This window comes from Giraffa tippelskirchi, chromosome 3 (assembly GCF_054371585.1).
Source record: "Giraffa tippelskirchi isolate mGirTip1 chromosome 3, T2T-mGirTip1v1.2.pri, whole genome shotgun sequence".
Lineage (NCBI taxonomy): Eukaryota > Metazoa > Chordata > Mammalia > Artiodactyla > Giraffidae > Giraffa > Giraffa tippelskirchi.
The window spans coordinates 151636034-151655040 of record NC_137277.1 but is presented as its reverse complement, the minus strand read 5'-3'; the positions used below and the strand labels follow the sequence as shown (position 1 = coordinate 151655040).

The 19007-nt window shown below is 39.6% G+C and overlaps 1 protein-coding gene and 1 long non-coding RNA gene across 15 annotated transcripts in view; one reads left to right on the top strand and one right to left on the bottom strand.

The window, feature by feature from the left end:
* PARD3B (par-3 family cell polarity regulator beta) overlaps positions 1 to 19007 on the bottom strand; it is a 1110743-nt gene that overhangs the window by 601759 nt on the left and 489977 nt on the right. The window lies entirely within an intron of this gene.
* LOC145541391 (uncharacterized) lies at positions 293 to 13285 on the top strand. The gene is made up of 3 exons (XR_014078968.1): positions 293 to 518; positions 4972 to 5069; positions 12598 to 13285. It is a non-coding gene; the product is annotated as an uncharacterized LOC145541391 (long non-coding RNA).

Sequence of the window (19007 nt, the reverse complement as noted above, 5' to 3'; positions counted from 1 at the left end):
CTCAACTGAAGCTCAATCTAGAAAACACAGAAACTGGGCTCCCCAGGAAGGGAACATGTCTAATAAAAGTGCCAGAGGAAAATCTGACTCTCTTCTGTTCTGCATGGAGACATTTCCAACATTTGTGACTGTGGTTTGAGACCTCCCTTGCTGACCCATAGTTACTCTTGGAGCCCAAGGATCAGTAGTGACCTCAGGCACCTTTTACCTTATGCATCCGGTAGCTAGGGGTCATATTCTACTCACAATGTGGAAAAGGCCACAGCTGTCCAAACCTTTGTGACCTCACATTAGACAACTGAAATCTAATCCACTTGAAAGTACCCTGAAGACCACCCAGGTGTTTCATATGGCTGCTGCCTTCCTACTAAACAGGTCCATTACACAAGTTGGAGCACATTTTACCAGCGGACTAATTCACCCAGTGGCATAGCGAGGCAATGATCCACGGACCATTATTGACTTTTCTGTGTAACTCCTGGCATTGTGTAACATGCATCAAAATTCAAAGGCCACAGGTACAAAGCTAGATTGTGTTTCTATGATTCTTCAAGAGAAGGGGCAAACTACTTTTGCTAATAGTATTAAAGCTCTATCCTCCAAGGAAAAGATATCCAAACATACAGGGCTTGCTAATCGTAAGTATGGGAAATACAGTTTGGTTTGAATTTAAAGTATTTTCTATAAATGCATTTTTGAGAGTCACAGGAATGAGTGGGTTTCAATCACATAAAAGAATTGGTCAAAGACTGAAAATCTAAGACTACTATACGTGACAGAACAAGTAAGTTTATATCAATATTTTCTTTGCACAAGTCCTAAGAATAAACCATATTATGCCAGACTGTGAAATGCTTATTAACTTGAAGGTGATACTTGTTTTATCTAGCTCATATCACAAGCCCATGATATCGATAAATACTGTATTACATTAGGTTTTTGTTGTAGTTTAGTTACTAAGTTGTGTCTGACTCTTTTTCGACCGCATGGACTGTAGCCTGCCAGGCTTCTCTGTCCCTTGAATTTCCCAGGCAAGAATATGGGAATGGGCTGCCATTTCCTTCTCCAGGGGATCTTTCTGACCCAGGGATCGAGCCAGTGTCTCCAGTATCTCATGAAATAGCAGGTGGATTCTTTAACACTGAGCCACCTGGGAAGCCCTAGTATTTATCATAACTGAATAGCATGAAATAGAAAATAATGAGAAGTCACAAATAGCCAATTAAAGCATAATCTACCAAGATCAGAGGGAATCTGATAACAGAACAACATAGACTTCCAACCTATGAAAAGCATTAATTTACAGGTGCTGATAAGAGGCCAGTATCTGAACTTGTCAAATGGCTACTGAGACAAGCCTTCTTTAATCTGAGATGAAGGATCATAATCTCAACTTTAGGTCACCTCAGGGCAAGCAAAGCAATACACAGTGCTGCTTTCCAAAAAGGCTGACATCGAAAAGGAGGAACTGCCCTTATAAGCTATCCATGAAAGACTGGATGCTATCAGAACTGTCTGTACTATGCTTGTCTAGGTCATCCAATAGTTATGCTATCTATATAGATTAGAAAAGTGCACACACACAGGTTCCTTCAACTGAGGTATCTGGTGTTTGGGCCTCAACATGAAACACACCATTTGGCGATGCCGGTGACATTGCTAAACTGTTTAATGTGTTCCTTCTGTATACACAGGATATATGATGGGTATCTTTTCGATTTGTGACCGTCTTTGGTGTTTGTGTTCTTAAAGACTACCCAACGTTTTCACAAAAAGCCACTGTCCATTGCCCATGGGCATTTTCAAAAGTAGCTTTCAAATGATCTTTGAAGAGAAAACCCATCAATTTCAGACTAGACTTACACACCACAAGAAAAAGACTTATTACCCAGAAAATGCTGGATTTTTAGCAAAGCTTATGAGAACGTATTTTAGGAAGGGGTAAGGAAATACCTTCTCCCTCTGAAAGCGAGGAGTAGCAAAGTCACATTACAAAGGGTCTTACGGACTAAAATGCGAGGAATCTGTGATCATGAAGCAATCTACCACAGACCATACACTAATTTCATAAGACTTTATGTTTAGAATACAGATTTCATAAACCCTTATGTTTAGAATAGATTTCGTTTTCTATCTAAAACAAACATATGGTATCAAACAGTCTTTTAACATTCAGATTTAAATTAGTTTTAAAGAGATAAAAAGACTGAAATAGTTCTGCTATCTGAGTATGCTTAACGATGACAATATTTATATAAACATATTGGCAGAGGAAATGATAAGTCCCCTACATTTCAGTGGGCCCCTGGTTTCATTTCAGAAGCAACAAATTTACCTAAAACATTCACCATGTTGTGTACAAATATGGTGGACTGAGTCACTAGGAGACCTACTTCTGCTAACTTTTCAGCACTCAACAATAATTTAATTCTAAATGGCAATGGTACCTCCTACAGTAAACAGCCTCCGTGTTTGTCAATGGCAGCATTTTTTCTTTGTTTACCACATGATCACTGATAGTTTTGTGCAAATATTCAACAAAGAGCCATTAAAGTCTATGTTGCTTTCTCTGAAATTCACCTCAGGAGAATTTCTTGATCCTTGAACGCAGGATTTTCTGACTCTGTAGGATACAACTCATTCATGAGCCTTGAAATCAATTTAAGGGTCATAATCAACATTTTAAACCATGTATAGACAACAGTATAGAAAATACTAGACTATTACACATAGTAAAGCTACACTGTTAGAAGAGTTAGGCCACGTGTGTTTGCTGGGTTGCACTGTAAAATCCAGTTTTGTTTTTTCTTTGAGTCATGGTCAAAATTACTTGAAAGGAAAAAACAAAAACCTCTAAATTGGACTGATTGGGAACTCTCTGGGGGATTATAAATTCTTAAAGGAAACACTTCTAGCCCAGGAGTCAGTCTGATCATCTACTTCTAGAGTCCACCTGTTTTTTGGAGCTTTATAGCCTGTTTAACATTTATTTTGTGCAGGCATTTACTAAAAACTTGCCAAGTTCTAGGAACTATGCTAAGTCCTGGGGAAGCAAAGATGAGTATGACATAGTCCTTGGCCCTCAAAGGGATCTGAAGAGACCGACTTACACACAATAATGCATGAGGCAATGCCACTAAAGATATCCAAGCAGTCACTGCAAAGTGCTTCAGGAGTTAAGAAAGAAACCTATATTAATAAGGTTGAGATGGCTTCCCAGGAGACGTGACATCTTAGTGGGTATTCATCCAGTCATCTAAGCACATCCAAGTACTGCATTTCAGACTCTTTTGTTGACCATGATGGCTACTCCATTTCTTCTAAGGAATTCCTGCCCACAGTAGCAGATATAATGGTCAACTGAGTTAAATTCATCCATTCCAGTCCATCTTAGTTTGCTGATTCCTAGAATGTTGACGTTCACTCTTGCCATCTCCTGTTTGACCACTTCCAATTAGCCTTGATTCATGGACAATTCAAGTTGAGCTATTTCAAATTCTAAAAGATGATGCTGTGAAAGTGCTGCACTCGATATGCCAGCAAATCTGGAAAACTCACCAGTGGCCACAAGACTGGAAAAAGTCACTTTTCATTCCAACCCCAAAGAAAGGCAATGCCAAAGAATGCTCAAACTACTGCACAATTGCACTCATCTCACACGCTAGTAAAGTAATGCTCGAAATTATCCAAGCCAGGCTTAAGCAATACCTGAACCGTGAACATTCAGATGTTCAAGCTGGTTTTAGAAAAGGCAGAGGAACCAGAGATCAAATTGCCAACATCGGCTGGATCATCGAAAAAGCAAGAGAGTTCCAGAAAAACATCTATTTCTGCTTTATTGACTATGCCAAAGCCTTTGACTGTGTGGATCACAATAAACTGTGGAAAATTCTGAAAGAGATGGGAATACCAGGCCATCCAACCTGTCTCCTGAGAAACCTGTATGCAGGACAGGAAGCAACAGTTAGAACTGGACATGGAACAATAGACTGGTTCAAAATAGGAAAAGGAGTACGTCAAGGCTTTATATTGTCACCCTGCTTATTTAACTTATATGCAGAGTACATCATGAGAAACACTGGGCTGGAAGAAACACAAGCTGGAATCAAGATTGCTGGGAGAAATATCAATAACCTCAGATATGCAGATGACACCAATCTTATGGCAGAAAGTGAAGAAGAACTAAAGAGCCTCTTGATGAAAGTGCAAGAGGAGAGTGAAAAAGTTGGTTTAAAGCTCAACGTTCAGAAAACTAAGATCATGGCATCTTGTCCCATCACTTCATGGGAAATAGATGGGGAAACAGTGGAAACAGTGTCAGACTTTATTTTTTTCGGCTTCAAAATCACTGCTGATGGTGATTGCAGCCATGAAATTAAAAGACGTTTACTCCTTGGAAGGAAGGTTATGACCAACATAGATAGCATATTGAAAAGCAGAGACATTACTTTGCCAACAAAGGTCTGTCTAGTCAAGGCTATGGTTTTTCCAGCAGTCATGTATGGATGTGCGAGTTGGACGGTGTAGAAAGCTGAATGCCGAAGAGTTGATGCTTTTGAACTGTGGTGTTGGAGAAGACTCTTGAGAGTCCCTTGGACTGCAAGGAGATCCAACCAGTCCATCCTAAAGGAGATCAGTTCATTGGAAGGACTGATATTGAAGCTGAAACTCCAATACTTTGACCACCTGATGCGAAGAGTTGACTCATTGGAAAAAACCCTAATGCTGGGAGGGAAGGATTGGGGGCAGGAGGAGAAGGGGATGACAGAGGATGAGATGGTTGGATGCCATCACCTATTCAATGGACATGGGTTTGGGTAAGCTCTGGGAGTTGGTGATGGACAGGGAGGCCTGGCGTGCTGCGATTCATGGGGTCGCAAAGAGTTGGACACAACTGAGCGACTGAACTGAACTGAACTGACTGATCCAGTCATCCATTCATCTATCCATCTGTCTCCCACTATGTTCAAGGTACTAAAGTACAAGCTGAAAAAGGCTTACATGAATAAGATAAGGACACTACATTGGATGAGCTCCCAGCCCACAGGACAGAAGACTCACAGGACCAGGTAAGAAGAGTGACAGAAGTGGTGGGAACTAGGCCAAGAGTTCTACAGAGCAAGTGTGGTTACCTCTGCCTGCTGCAGTAGGAGAATGCCTATAACGGGAAGGGGCATGAGTGGTGGTAGATGATGGTAGGCAGTGGAGGAATGCTCTGATACCCAAACAAAGCTGGTCTGTATTTTAGAGACAGCATAATGATGAGAAGCAAGCACATGCACATTTGTGAACATTTTTAAGGCTAAATGTCAAAACGCTTGGCAGAAGCTAGGACAGGGCTAGTGTTCTGGCATTGGAAGTGGAGCTTCAATCAAAGAGGCAGAAATAGACATAAAATAAATCAGACTTTGGCACTATCCTGCCTCTGGTTCCCATCTCTCACAATTTCCATTAGAATAAAATGAAATCTTTTCATCTCTTACAGCCTACAAGACTCTAGGTGATATGGCCTTTTCTTTCACCTGACTCCCCTTCCCATTGCTCACTACACTCCAGTCATGTGGTCTTTTTCTCTTTGGATCTTCCCTGATACATCCAAAGTGCCCTAGAACCTTTGAACTATCCCTCTGTTCTGAAGACTCCTCTGCCTTTCCCTCTCCTCTAAGAGCAGTCCTCTTAGAGTTCCTTTAACTTGCTTAATTTTCTTTGCTCCTGTGACACTATCATTTATGTACAAATAATTAGTGACTGAGCCAGGATGAAAGCTTCTTGAGAGCAGAGACATGTATAGCTTTTTACCATTGTATGCCCAGACTCTAGAACACTGTGCTCACTGCATAGATGTCTGTTCAATGAAGTAAATAATCCAGAGAGTTGGGACAGATGTAGCTTGAGAAAACAAGCAGGAATATAGGTGAGCAGGAACCAAGGCTGTTGCTCAGTCTCTAAGTCATTTCCCACTCTTTGCGACTCCCTAGACTACATACAGCACTCCAGGCTTCCATGTGCTTCACTATCTCCCAGAGTTTGCTCAAACTCACGTCCATTGAATTGGTGATGCCATCGATCCTCTGTTGCCCTCTTCTCCTGCCCTCAATCTTTCCCAGCATCAGGGTCTTTTCCAAAGACTTGGCTCTTCCCATCAGGTGGCAAAAGGATTGGAGCTTAAGCATCAGTCCTTCCAATTAATATTCAGGATTGATTTCCTTAGGATTAACTGGTTTGATCTCCTTGCAGTCCAAGGGACTCTCAAGAGTCTTCTCCGGCACCACAGTTTAAAAGCATCAGTTCTTCGGAGCTCAGCCTTCTTTATGGTCCAACTTTCACATCCATTCATGACCCCTGGGAAAAAACAGCTTTGACTATATGGACCTGTGTTGGCAAAGTGATCTCTCTGCTTTTTAATACATTGTCTAGGTTTGTCATAGTTTTTCTTCCAAGCAGCAAACATGGCTATAATCAGTCTCTGCAGTGATTTTGGAGCCCAAGAAAATAAAATCTGTCACTGTTCAGACTTTTTCCTCATCTATTTGCCATGAAGTGATGTGATCAGATGCCATGACCTTCGCTTTTGGAATGTTGAGTTTTAAGTCAGCTGTTTCATTCTCCTCTTTCACCTTCATCAAGAGGCTCTTTAGTTCCTTGTTTTCTTCCATTAGAGTGGCATCATGTGCATATCTGAGGCTATTGATATTTCTTCCAGCAATGTTGATTCCAGCTTGGGATTCATCCACCTCGGGATTTTGCATGATGTACTCTGCATATAAGTTAAATAAGCAGGGTGATAATATATGGCCTTGATGTACTTCTTTCCCATTTTTAAACCAGTTCATTGTTTCATGACCGGTTTTAACTGTTGCTTCTTGACCTGCACACAGATTTCTCAGGAGGCAGGTAAGGTGGTCTGGTATTCCCATCGCTTGAAGAATTTTCCACTGCTTGATGTGATCCACACACTCAAAGGATTTAGGGTAGTCAATGAAACAGAAGTGTACGTATTTTTTTGAATTCTCATTTTCTATGATCCAGTGGATGTTCACAATTTGATCTCTTGTTCCTCTGCCTTTTCTAAACCCAGTTAGTACTACATCTGGAAGTTCTCGGTTCACATACTGCTGAAGCCTAACCTGGAGGATTTTGAGTATCACCTTGCTAACATGTGAAATGAGTGCAATTGTACAGTAGTTTGAACATTCTTTGGCATTGCCTTTCTTTGGGATTGGAATGGAAACTGACCTTTTCCAGTCCTGTGGCCCCTGCTGAGTTTTCCAAATTTACTGATATATTAAGTGCAACATGTTAACAGCATCATAATGTAGGATTATAAACAGCTCAGTTGGAATTCCATCATGTCCACTAGCTTTGTTCATAGTAATGCTTCCTAAAACCCACTTGACTTCACACTCCAGGATGTCTGGCTTTGGATGACTGACCACACCATCATGGTTATTCAGGTCATTAAGAACTTTTCTGTATAGTATCAGAAATACCAACTGCTGGTTCAAGTTACAAGGTCAGATACAAACATACACGTGTTGAGGGATGAGAGGAGGGATAGGAGACACCCTTGGATCTCAGAGCCAGGTTGGTATGAAACTCAGAGCCACTCTGCACTTTTTATACGTGTGCTCAACAGTAACCCAGACTATGGATCCAGTTCCATGGAAACCAAGAAACCAATAACACGACATCTCCTTGCTGATTCTCAAGTGTGTAGATAGTAAAACCAAGGTAGAGCATCTAGAAATCAGGCTTCCTGAGAGAATATTGTGTCACAAATTCTGTCAACTGTCTCAGGGTATCACTGAAGAAAAAAGAAAACAGAGCATTTATTCCAATTTCTTCTTCAAGGGACTGGTAGGAGACACAACCTTCAAGAGATAAAAGTCACCCATGATGTTAGCAGCAAGCTGTTTAGCCTAACGAAAGGGCACAGTGTGTATGTCAAATGGGCAGGTCTGTAGGAGAAACAACGACATTTTTGGCAATGACAGCCGTCTAAAAGGAAAACACGGCCCCAGTAAGCCCTTCTAACGGTTGCTGTGAATCACTCTGATTATGAGCCACAAGCATGCAATCACTGGCACACAGAAACTCCTGACGAATGGCCATGAGCAGTTTGCTTTTGCTATCTAAGTGTCACAGACTGAACACATTCTTGCCTGACCTAAACTCGGCATTAATACCTGAATCACAGCCTGTGGAAGCTCAATATTCCACTGCTGGAGAGAAGATAAACAGCAACAATACACAGATGCAGCCCTTTTTAGTGCTGCTGCTTCAACCAAATGCACTTAATCTTTCTCCTGCATCTGAAAAGTCTGTCATCTTCTGTTGGTGTAATGAATGACATTTATTAAACACTCCAGCAGAAAGCCAGTTTCTTGAAGACTTCTCCACATCCCAAATGGCAAACAGAATAAATAAATAAATAAATCTTGGCTACACTCAATATCACAAGACACAAATCATTAGGTTGCTGGAGGGCATGCTGCTGATGGTTCCAGAACCAGAGAGCACCACATGACCATCCATGATAACACTCACCTACAGCCTTGAAACAGACAACTAATTTCTCTGGTATGACATATACAAAATCTGCCCAGGAAACAAACGATTTACTTTATGAACAATCATGGTGTGAGCATGTGCTGTGAGGCACTTAGTCACTTAATTGTGACCCACTCTTTGTGACCCCATGGACTGTAGCCCGCTAGGCTCCTCTGCGGATTCTCCATGGCAAGAATAGTGGAGTGGGTTGTCATACCCTCCTCCAGGGGATCTTCCAAACCTGGGGACCAAACCCAGGTGGTTGCAGGTGGATTCTTTACCCTCTGAGCCACCAGGGAAGCCCAATAGATTGATATGGGTAGCCTATCCCTTCTCCATGGGAACTTTTTGATCCAGAAATCTAACTGGGCTCTCTTATTAAATATCTATAGGGAAATTACCCATATCAAATGGTTTCTTCTCACCTTGGTCTGGCACAAGTTAATTAACATGTCTTATCAGAAAGAGTTGATCAGATGTCTACCTCACCATCACCTCCATTACCATAGCTAGCAAGTGCTATCATTTGGCGGGGTGGGGTGGGATGGGGGGTAAGTTAAGTAGATACAAGGAAGAATGAACCCTTGCAGAAAAATGCATGCATGATCAAAGCTAAACCTGATCAAGAGCTTACCAAGCATCAGGCACAATTCTAAGCGTTTCGATAGTCTTCACAGCTGTTTAAGTGATTCAAAGCTTGATGATGTCTTTTATCTCATTGCATAGCTAAAGAAGTGCCTCCCAGATGGCTATAGTGGTAAAGAACATTCCTGCCAGTGTAAGAGACATAAGGGACACGGGTTTGATCCCTGGGTTGGGAAGATCCCCTGGAGGAGTGCATGGCAACTCATCTCCAGTATTCTTGCCTGGAGAATCTATGGACAGAGGAGCCTGGTGGGCTACAGTCCATAGGGTGGCAAAGAGGCAGACACAACTGAAGCAACTTAGAATGCACGCACACACACATAGATAAGGAAACAGGGAAGCTTGGTCCTGGCCACACATCTAGCACACAGTAAGAGAGGATTCAAACCCAAGAAGACACCTTTGAAAGCCTGCACTCCTATCCCCAACCACAGTGTACAATGTTCCAAGGGAACTCCTAGGAACAAATCAACACAGATTCTTCCAGACCCAAGTCTGAGAGATGCTAGTGTAAATAAATCCACACTTGCTATCTTAAGGAAGGACAATGCAGTCTTACTAATTACCTGAATGGTTGAGTCCATTCATGTAAACTTTAAAGGGGGAAAGCCTAAAACCCTCAATTATATTTAATTTCAGTTGCAAAAGAACTATCATTCTATAAAATGTCCTTTTACAAATATTCCTGGCTGCACTAAGCATGGATTGTCTAGTTATATAGCTGGAGAGCCATAATTAGGGTGCCTATGAACTGGGAACAGAGTCAGGCTCATCGTCATCCCAGTCCAAAAAGAAAAAGGTCACTGTGCTAAAAATAAATAAATACATGAAAATGAAACTAAGGTAGATGAACTGGGGAAGGTATAGGTACCAAGAGAGATCCAAACTCAGTGACCATGGTTACGAGAGACATCTCTCAGCTTTCTCTTTCGTCCATTTCCTTTGCTGGGAGGCCAAAGGTGGGGACCTGTCTAAGCAGTGTTGCTGCCGTGTACAATTATTATTTTAATCGACATTGTGCTGTGTTAATGAGTGCCAACCATGTGCCAGATGGTGTTGAAAACAAAGCCTTTTCTGCAATCCCGCCCAGTGGGATCGCCACCTCTCCTCTCTGTGAAAGCGATCACAAATGTGGTAATGAGCTAACTCCGATGCAACTGAACTTCTAATCCCCTGACACTCTCTGATTGGGCACTGCACCAAGATTTGGCATAGAAAAGGCACCTGGAGTGCTGTCGGATGATCTCTTCAGGGATAATGGACCAGGGAACTGAGTCTGTAATGATTTCATATCAGTTTGTTCAAGTTCAGTTGCTATTAATTGGGTTCAAGTTCAGCTCCAGTTCACACAATCTAAATAAATAGCTGTTGAAACCAGCTTAGTGCCTGGCACAGTATGTATCTTTGTAACTAACAAGATGCAAGCAAAAGAGAGAGATATAGAGGGACATCTTACATGGATGTTGTCTGGTGTATACAGTCTGCCTAGTGTACTTGTGAAGTAAGCGGGTAGGGAGCAACAGTGTTCAGCTTGTTACAATTGTGCATGGCTATATTGCTTAACAAATGATGATGTTCTGAAGAACTGAAGCTGAAAACCATTTTAAAGGCAGTAAAACTTGCACATAACTCTTGAGAACAATAGGCAAAACACTGGCTCAAAGTCAATGTGGTCTAAAATCTGGTCTTTCTCTGTACTTTCCATCCACCTCAATAGTTTTAAGATGTTAATTCTATTGTAATCTAAGTCTGAAAAAGAAATGTTTTAGATAAATTCATTGTGAAATAGAGAAAAAGAACAATATTGCAGAGGGAAAAAAAAATCTATTTAAAAATAGGGCTTTGCATATTTTATGGGAAAAATCAATCCAAAATCTATTTTGTTTTAGCCCATTAAGATTCACTCTTGGTTTCACTAGAATGAAATTTAAAGAACATTTCTAAAGATCATTTGTAGGAAATTTTGAATGAAGGCATTTTCCAATTCAGTGTTGGCTGGAAAATTCTGATTTCTGTTAGAATTCAGGCACAGATATTGTGTCTAAAAGTGAACTAGTTTGAGAAGATTCTGGCATGGTTATTTAATAAAGTAATAGAATTATACATTGAAGACAATATGTTCAAGTAATATTAAACATGATATATAATGCATAACCATTTTTTGTCACATAGTAATAAACCATGTAAATTTTAACTAATTTGACTGAATATAGTCATTAGGCTTATTTTTATTATCTATTTACGTTGTTCAACTAAACAATAAAATAAGTAGGTAATTACTAAAGACAAAAACTTATGGAAATAAGGATATAAAAATAAAAGTTTGAGTTTATATGAAAAGGTAACTTCTGAATAATTTGAATTTTCTTATATGTTTTATTTTCTCAAAGTAAAATCTAAAGGAATTTTGATCAAATAAAAGTGTTAGGCATTTTAACAATGTACCTTAAGTAAAATATACAATAAAAAAAGTAGTATGCTAAGGAATCCAAAAGACCCTATTCCTATGTTTCTATAGTTTACCTCATGTATGGTCAAATTCCTTAACTTCCTTTGGTCTCAGTTTCCACATATTTAAAGTAAGGATTAAAAGAAAGGCACAAGGTCAATGAAAGGACTGAGCAAGTAAATGCATATTAATGTCCAGCACAATGCCTGCAACATAATAGGTGTTCAGTAAATATTGTCCCCTCCTGCCTGCCACATAGTAACCCTACAGACTCTGGTTCCACTTTGTTATCAGTCCTTCCAAATTTACCACTTTCAGAGGCAGTCTAAGCAGATGCTGAAAAATTAACCCTAAAATGTGAGCCGCAGTAATTTATGGCTCTGATACTTGTCCAGAATCAGGAAAACCTATAGTACATAATTTGCTTACCATTTACAATAAATTTCACTGTGTCATAACAAAGTCTAAATAATTATCTTATCCTACATTCCAGTTACTCAGAATCTGTTCCCTTATCCTCAGGGGAATTTTAAAATTGGGATTCAGCTAGTGTGGATGTATTTTTATTGAACTATTCAAGTAGTCCTTTTCAGAACATCTTTTCAGTTTATACCTATCTATATAGGTTCATGAAAGCATTCACATTTGCTTTATTTGCTATATTCTAAATTTGTAGTTTTGAGGCAACCCACAGGTAATTGTGCTTTCTCTGCCCTTCTGTCACCCATCACCTTTCCCTGAACTCTGCTTTCCATTTATTCGTGGTGCTCTGAAGCAAGGTTGCTTGGGGAGTCTCTTCCTGGTCAAATTTCCAGTTCAAGTCCTTTTGGGTCTCTGAAAGAAGGCTTCGAACAGGACCTCACTTCAGGTTGATGACTGTCATCTGTTTCCTATTAGCCTGCCTGTATTAACCTTTGCCTTGTTTGCTTGACTTTGCCCATCTCTAATTTCAGAATGAGAACTCAAGGACAAAAGTGGAGTACAATGTTCCAAAAGATTCAACAACTCAACAACAGAATCTCTAACAACAGAATCACCACTGCCATGGTGCTAGGGTTTTAACATTTAGTGAGAAAGTCACTTCAGTCCCTATTGCCCACCTGATTTTGACAACATGTAAATAGAAGTTCTAAAAATAATTTTGTATATAGAAAAGTTCCCCAAATATAACAAGCATCGATGACACTCCACAGATCTTCTATAAATTAGGAATTCCTTAAAGAAATGTTATCATTGTAAATGTAATCTGACCTGGAAACAAACTTACTGCAAGGAATCAAACCAGTCAATCCTAAAGGAAATCAACCCTGAAAATTCACTGGGAGGACTGAGGCTGAAGCTCTAATACTTTGGCTACCTGATGTGAAGAGCTGATTCATTGGAAAAGTCCCTGATGCTGGGAAGGATTGAAGGCAAAAGGAGAAGTGGGTGGCAGAGGATGAGATGGTGAGATAGCATCAATGACTCAGTGGAATGAATCTGAGCAAACTCCAGAAGATACTGAATGACTGAGGAGCCTGGGTGCTGCAGTGCATGGGGTTGCAGAGTCAGATAGGACTTAGTGACTGAACAACAACATAAAATAAACTCTTCCTCTTGTGTTGTATGAATAAATTTACAAGATGGGCACTTTTTCCCCAAGGCCAGAGAGAATCTGTCCACATTTATAAAATTCTAAGAAGAGATTAGTTGAAAATGGAAGAATAACACTTTGATCTAATTCAACAAGTGTGAGTTGCACTAAGCACCTATATCATTAATAACCACCCATATTTCTGGGTTTACAGGCAATATTAAGCAGTAAAAACCCATTCTTTTCCTTTAAGAAACACACTGGGACACATGGAACCTCACATAAAACAATGCACACAGTGGAAGACAATTTTATCATTAAGTATGAAGCTGAGTGGTGCAAACCTCCTAAGTTCAGAACAAGGACTAAAAAGGATTAGGACAGTGTTGTCCAAAAGGTCAGGGGAGTATGCAAAAAAAAGGGATGGACCAGGTGTTAACCCCAGTGTCAAAAATGGGATTAGAACAGATAGAGAAAACAGGGGAAGTCATTCTAAGAGAAGGGAAATGCAAAATTGATGAGGGAGTGACAGGGATGAGCACTCGGAGTTGGGAAGGTGGTGGGTAGGAAAAGTAAACACATCCACATTGTTTTGATTAAACTGAATAAGCAAATTTCTGCTGGGAATATTGTGTTTGAGAAAGAGCTACACACAAACTCACCCCTAGCTTTCCCTAAAGGGTCATGACTTCACCACCACTGAGGCTTGGGACATGGCCATAATCCAGAAAAACTGTTTCTATGGAGCATTGCCTACCAGGCCCTATCTCTTGGGCAGTTCTCTAAGGAACTCTGACTCCATGTATCCATCCCTGAAATTCTTTTTTCTCTCTGTACTTCCTTCCAATTTCTTTTTCACTGCAATACTTTTTTTTTTTTTTAAAGAACTATCCATCCTACCTTGAGGAAAATGCAAATCAAAACATTCATGGAAATGCAACTGAAAATCATACCATTGTACATTTACTAGGATAACGATCATCAAGAAATAAGAAAATGATAAGCCTTTATGAGGATGTGGAAAAACCAGATCCCTGATATACTTCTGGTAGGAATGCAAAGTGGTCTGGCATCTATGGGAAGCAGCCTGGCAGTTCCTTAGATGGCAAAACTAAGAGTTACCATCTAACCTAGCAATTCCACTCCTAGGTGTAAATACAAAAGAAATAAAAACATATGTCCACACAAAAGCTTGCATATAAATATTCACAGTAGTACTACTCATAATAGCCAAGGAATGGAAACAACCCACATGTCCATAAACTGATGAATGGGTAAATAAAATATGGTATACACATAAAATAGAATACTATTTGGCAATAAATATAAATGAAGTACTGATACTTGCTACAATATAGATGAATTTTGAAAACATTATGCTAAGTGAAGAAGCTAGTCATAAAAATTACTTATTGTATAATTCAATTTACATGAAATGTCCAGAATAGGCAAATTGACAGAGATAGAAAGTAGATAAGTGGTCACCTGAGGCTGAAAATGGGCTAGAGAATCGGCGGGAGGAATAGGAGGTATTATTATGAGGTGCAAGGTTTCCTTGTGGTGTGGTGAAAATGTTCTAAAATTGATTGTGATGATAGTTGCATAATTTTGTGAATACACTAAAAATCACTGAACTCTACATTATAAATGGATGAATTGTATGTTATGAATTACATCTCAATGAGCTGTTAAATGAAAAAGAACCATTCTTTCTGAAGATTTCAGGTAAAAATCACTTTCATTATACGAGCCATAAAAGTCCTAGCTTCTTAGAATTGCGGTAGGTATTACAGGTATGAGCTAGTGATGGAAACTTCCTTAAAAACCGAACTCATTGGACAAGCAAAATACAGCATGAAACAATAAGTAAAACAGAAAAAAAGGTAATATTTTATTAAATTGCATATGCATTTTTTAGTTATATAGCTAAGTCAGTTGGTAACATTTAATTTTTAATTATAAGCTTGGGTCAAGAAAAACGAGGTTCTTCCAATGAGGCAAAATTCTAGGTACATATTTAATTGTGTATATTATTTTTATTACATCTTTCAAACACATTTAAAGCCAAATGTTTCTGAAATAGTTGCAAAACTGTTTGATTTGAGAAGAGATCAGCTGAATGCACTTAATTTTGTCCAACAGTCTTAGTCGCACACAAGAAAACTCAGGCTCAAAATAGGTGCCTTAGTCATCTGGCTAATAAGTTTTAGAATGTTAGTCTCCCAACTTTCATCCTTCTTTCCAGAGTTAATGATCACATTTCATATTCTGGGTATTAAAGTGAAATATTATGCTATGGATAAATAAGTAGATCTATGTATTTGTGTACATAGATACATCACACCTGTTTATTACTCCAGAGATTGAATGCCTTAAAGAATTCCAAATCACTTTGTGTTTTACTCCCAGTACTTAGCAGGGTGCCTTGCAACAACATGTGCTTTCTAAACATTTAAAGACAGAAATGAATACCTGAGGAATGAACTTTATCTTCCAGTATTATCAAAAAACAGATCTCCACACTAGAGTTCTAGTGCCTTATCTCTAACCAGCTGAGTATCACCTCTGTTTAAACTAATTATGTTGTAAATTAGACTTATCTTTTCCCTCCTGTCAGTTCCCCTATCTCTGTTCCCCTATTTTTTTTTTTTTTGCTAGTCACCCCGTGACAAGGCCAGGATTTAGAAGGTACCTACACAGGACAATTCAGTAGAGTCTAGGATCACTTCATTTAGTCAGTTGAGGTTAGCAAGAAATTAAGAAAACCATTAAGCCAGACACTGACGAGGGTAATGACTGGGAGGAAGAATTGGGTGAACATGAGATTCCCTTGATGGGACCAGTAAGCAAAGTCAGGCAAAATGGTGAGTGATCATTGAAGATAGTGATCCAGGCTAGGGCAGATGTTCACAGAAGCGGGAAACACTGAGTGCACATGTGGCAGTGATAAGATGATGCTGGAATTTAACATTTATTGTTTCTAGTTTTTGTGGGTTTTTGTTTTGTTTTGATTTTTGTATAAACAAACAATTTATAATAGATGAGTTTAGTGATCTGCCAAAATGTCCTGGGCCAAGGACGGGGACAAACAAGATGTATCTTTAGAAGCAAGAGTTGAAAAGTGACAAATTAAAAAAAAAAAAGAACATTTTAATTCATTCAATAGTTTTATCTTGGCCGGACATGATATTTATCACAACAGTAACTACTAGATTTGCATATGTTAGTGAGGGTGTAATGCTCTGCCTGTGCAATGGAAATGGCCCAGCTCAGGTAAGTATTTCCAACCCTACACTGCATATTGTAAGCCAGGTACTCTACACACTTAACATTCCTTTGACAAACTCTGCAAAGGTGCATGCGAATATTCTGTTTGACAGAGAAAGAACCCAAGACACAGAGAAGATACATAATCTGACAAAGATCCCAAAAGTCCTATGTATGTGGCAGAGCCGGAATTAGAACCCAGGTCCAACTCCCAAGCCTGAGCTCCTTCCTCTGCATTAGCATGGCTTCAGAACACAACTTCCCTCTAAAAAGGAAAGTGGGGAGTTGGGGTAGCAGGGACAGGAGAGAAAGAATTCACAGACTGTCTGCACAGCTCTCAGGAGACAGGGTGCTCTGCTTCTAAACATATAATCATGGATATTTAGATAGAAAAATTCTCTGATAGAGAACGGTAATTCATTATGCTGCCCCAGCTTAATGGAAATATCCCTTATGAATAATCAATTCCCTCTTTTAATTCTTCTGCACTGAGTCACCTGTGCCCTGTGATTTGGTCTCCTGAAGAGACTTTCTTGAACAGGTTACCAACCTCGTTCCTGAGACAGGTATTTTCCCTACAGGAAAGTGATCAACTGCTGTAAGGTTCACAAATCTATTTCTCATGAGTTTTGACCCTTGGAGCCTGTTCACCTTTGGGGAAATTAATAAAATTGTATGTGAGAACCCTCAAAGCAGAGGGGCTCATTTATAAAGAACTCTACAGTGATCAAAGGGCTTTCATACTGACTCTATGCCACAATGAAGTTAATATCTCTTGAATATAACCCTCTTCCATTTCCACTAACACCATTCTAGGTTCAATTATATGTAGAGCAGGGAATTCCAAACAGTGTACATTCTGTGGTCAGTCCAAAGTAATAAGTCGTGGTTTAGACCTTTCTTACTTCTTGATTTTGATTATGGAAAAAATGTCCAGTTGGTTTTCCCACTCTGGTTTCTTTTAGCATGAAAGTTAAAAGACATGGAATCAAATCCTGGCTGCCACACTTGTGAAGCTTTTCCGGCTTTGAGCAAGTAGCATAACATCTCTGAAACTCAGTTTCTTCATATATAAATGAAACTGCGAAGACATTCACACAAAGTGCTTAAAATAGTGTCTAACCCACACTGTTCATACAATACATTTAGCCATATGTTACTATTCCATCAACTACTGTGCATAATTTTACAGCCCCAATTTATTTACATCTTTGGATCTGCCTCCACAGTACGACACACAATGCCTTTTACAACAGGATGTCAAATATTTTCAAGTCTATCTCATAATGTGGGCAAGGATGATACAAACTCCCTCTCAATTACTATAACTTTCTCACTCCCTTTAAACTTTTGCTCAGATTATATAATGTACAGGAGACTACTTAGGTCATTTCTTTCTACTACGTACTATTTTCTGATCCCCATCTTATGTCCCAACAACTCCATGAATTATTCCTGACCTTCAGTCACCCCCAGTAAATTCTTGCTTCTCCAGACTCTTATGATGCTTTAGGGAACTATTTGGAATTTACTCATATAAATGGTTTTTATTTCTTTCATACATCCATCTTATTTTCCTACCTAAAGTGTGGTTTTAACTTTTCAAGAGTAGAGTGTTTGGTCATGTAGGAAGGCAGGCTTAGAAGGGAGACAGTCAGAAGTTCACCTAGACAGGAAACACATTCTACACGCCCAAAAGGACAGTGGTCCAAGTTAAGAGAAGTTGGAGACAGTAAATATAAAAAGCAGACAGGCACCATGGGACAGGATCAATGCCTTGCAGATCATGATTGATGGGACCTTGAGTTTCTAGAAGTAGCACTGGCACCCAGCAGTTCCTGCACTTTTTGCTCCCATGGGAATCAGAGGAACACCACTTTCATGTGTTAGATATGTTAGAGTTTTGCATAAAATTTCCTTGGAAAGAAATAATCCCATAGGTCAAATAGCAGCTGAAAATCAGTAGACTAAATAACCATTCCTGTCTCCAGTAATTCCTGTGTGCCTGTCTGGGCCAGATCCTCATCCAGGGAATGGGAGTTGGCTATGTGTACAACATGCATGGAAGCTGCTGTGTGTGTTGCATGAAGATCAAGCGGGTGAATGGCATGAGACAACCAAAGAGGTAGGCAGGGGTCAGAACAGGAGGTCTGGCAGAGGGTAGGGGTTTGAATTTCATTTCATGTACCAGAAGGTCACTATGAGTCTCAGAGCCATGATCTGATATATAGAATGCTTTAAATTCTGCATGTATATTTATAGTTCACATTTTAAAAGATACTTAAAGCTGCTTTGTGGAGAATAGATTATAGCGAGCTAGAAGAGGAGATTATGACAGTTGTGCTAGAGAGAGATGACTGTGGTTTGGCCTAAGCAGAGAGAGACAGTTTTGAGACATAGTCTAAAGGTAAAACTTATTTTTCATTTCCAGACAAATTAACTTCAGCATAACTCTTGGGGGTGGGGGGATGCAGACAGAGCATATAAATGCTTTGGGCAGGCAGACAAGTCTGGGTTTCAGAG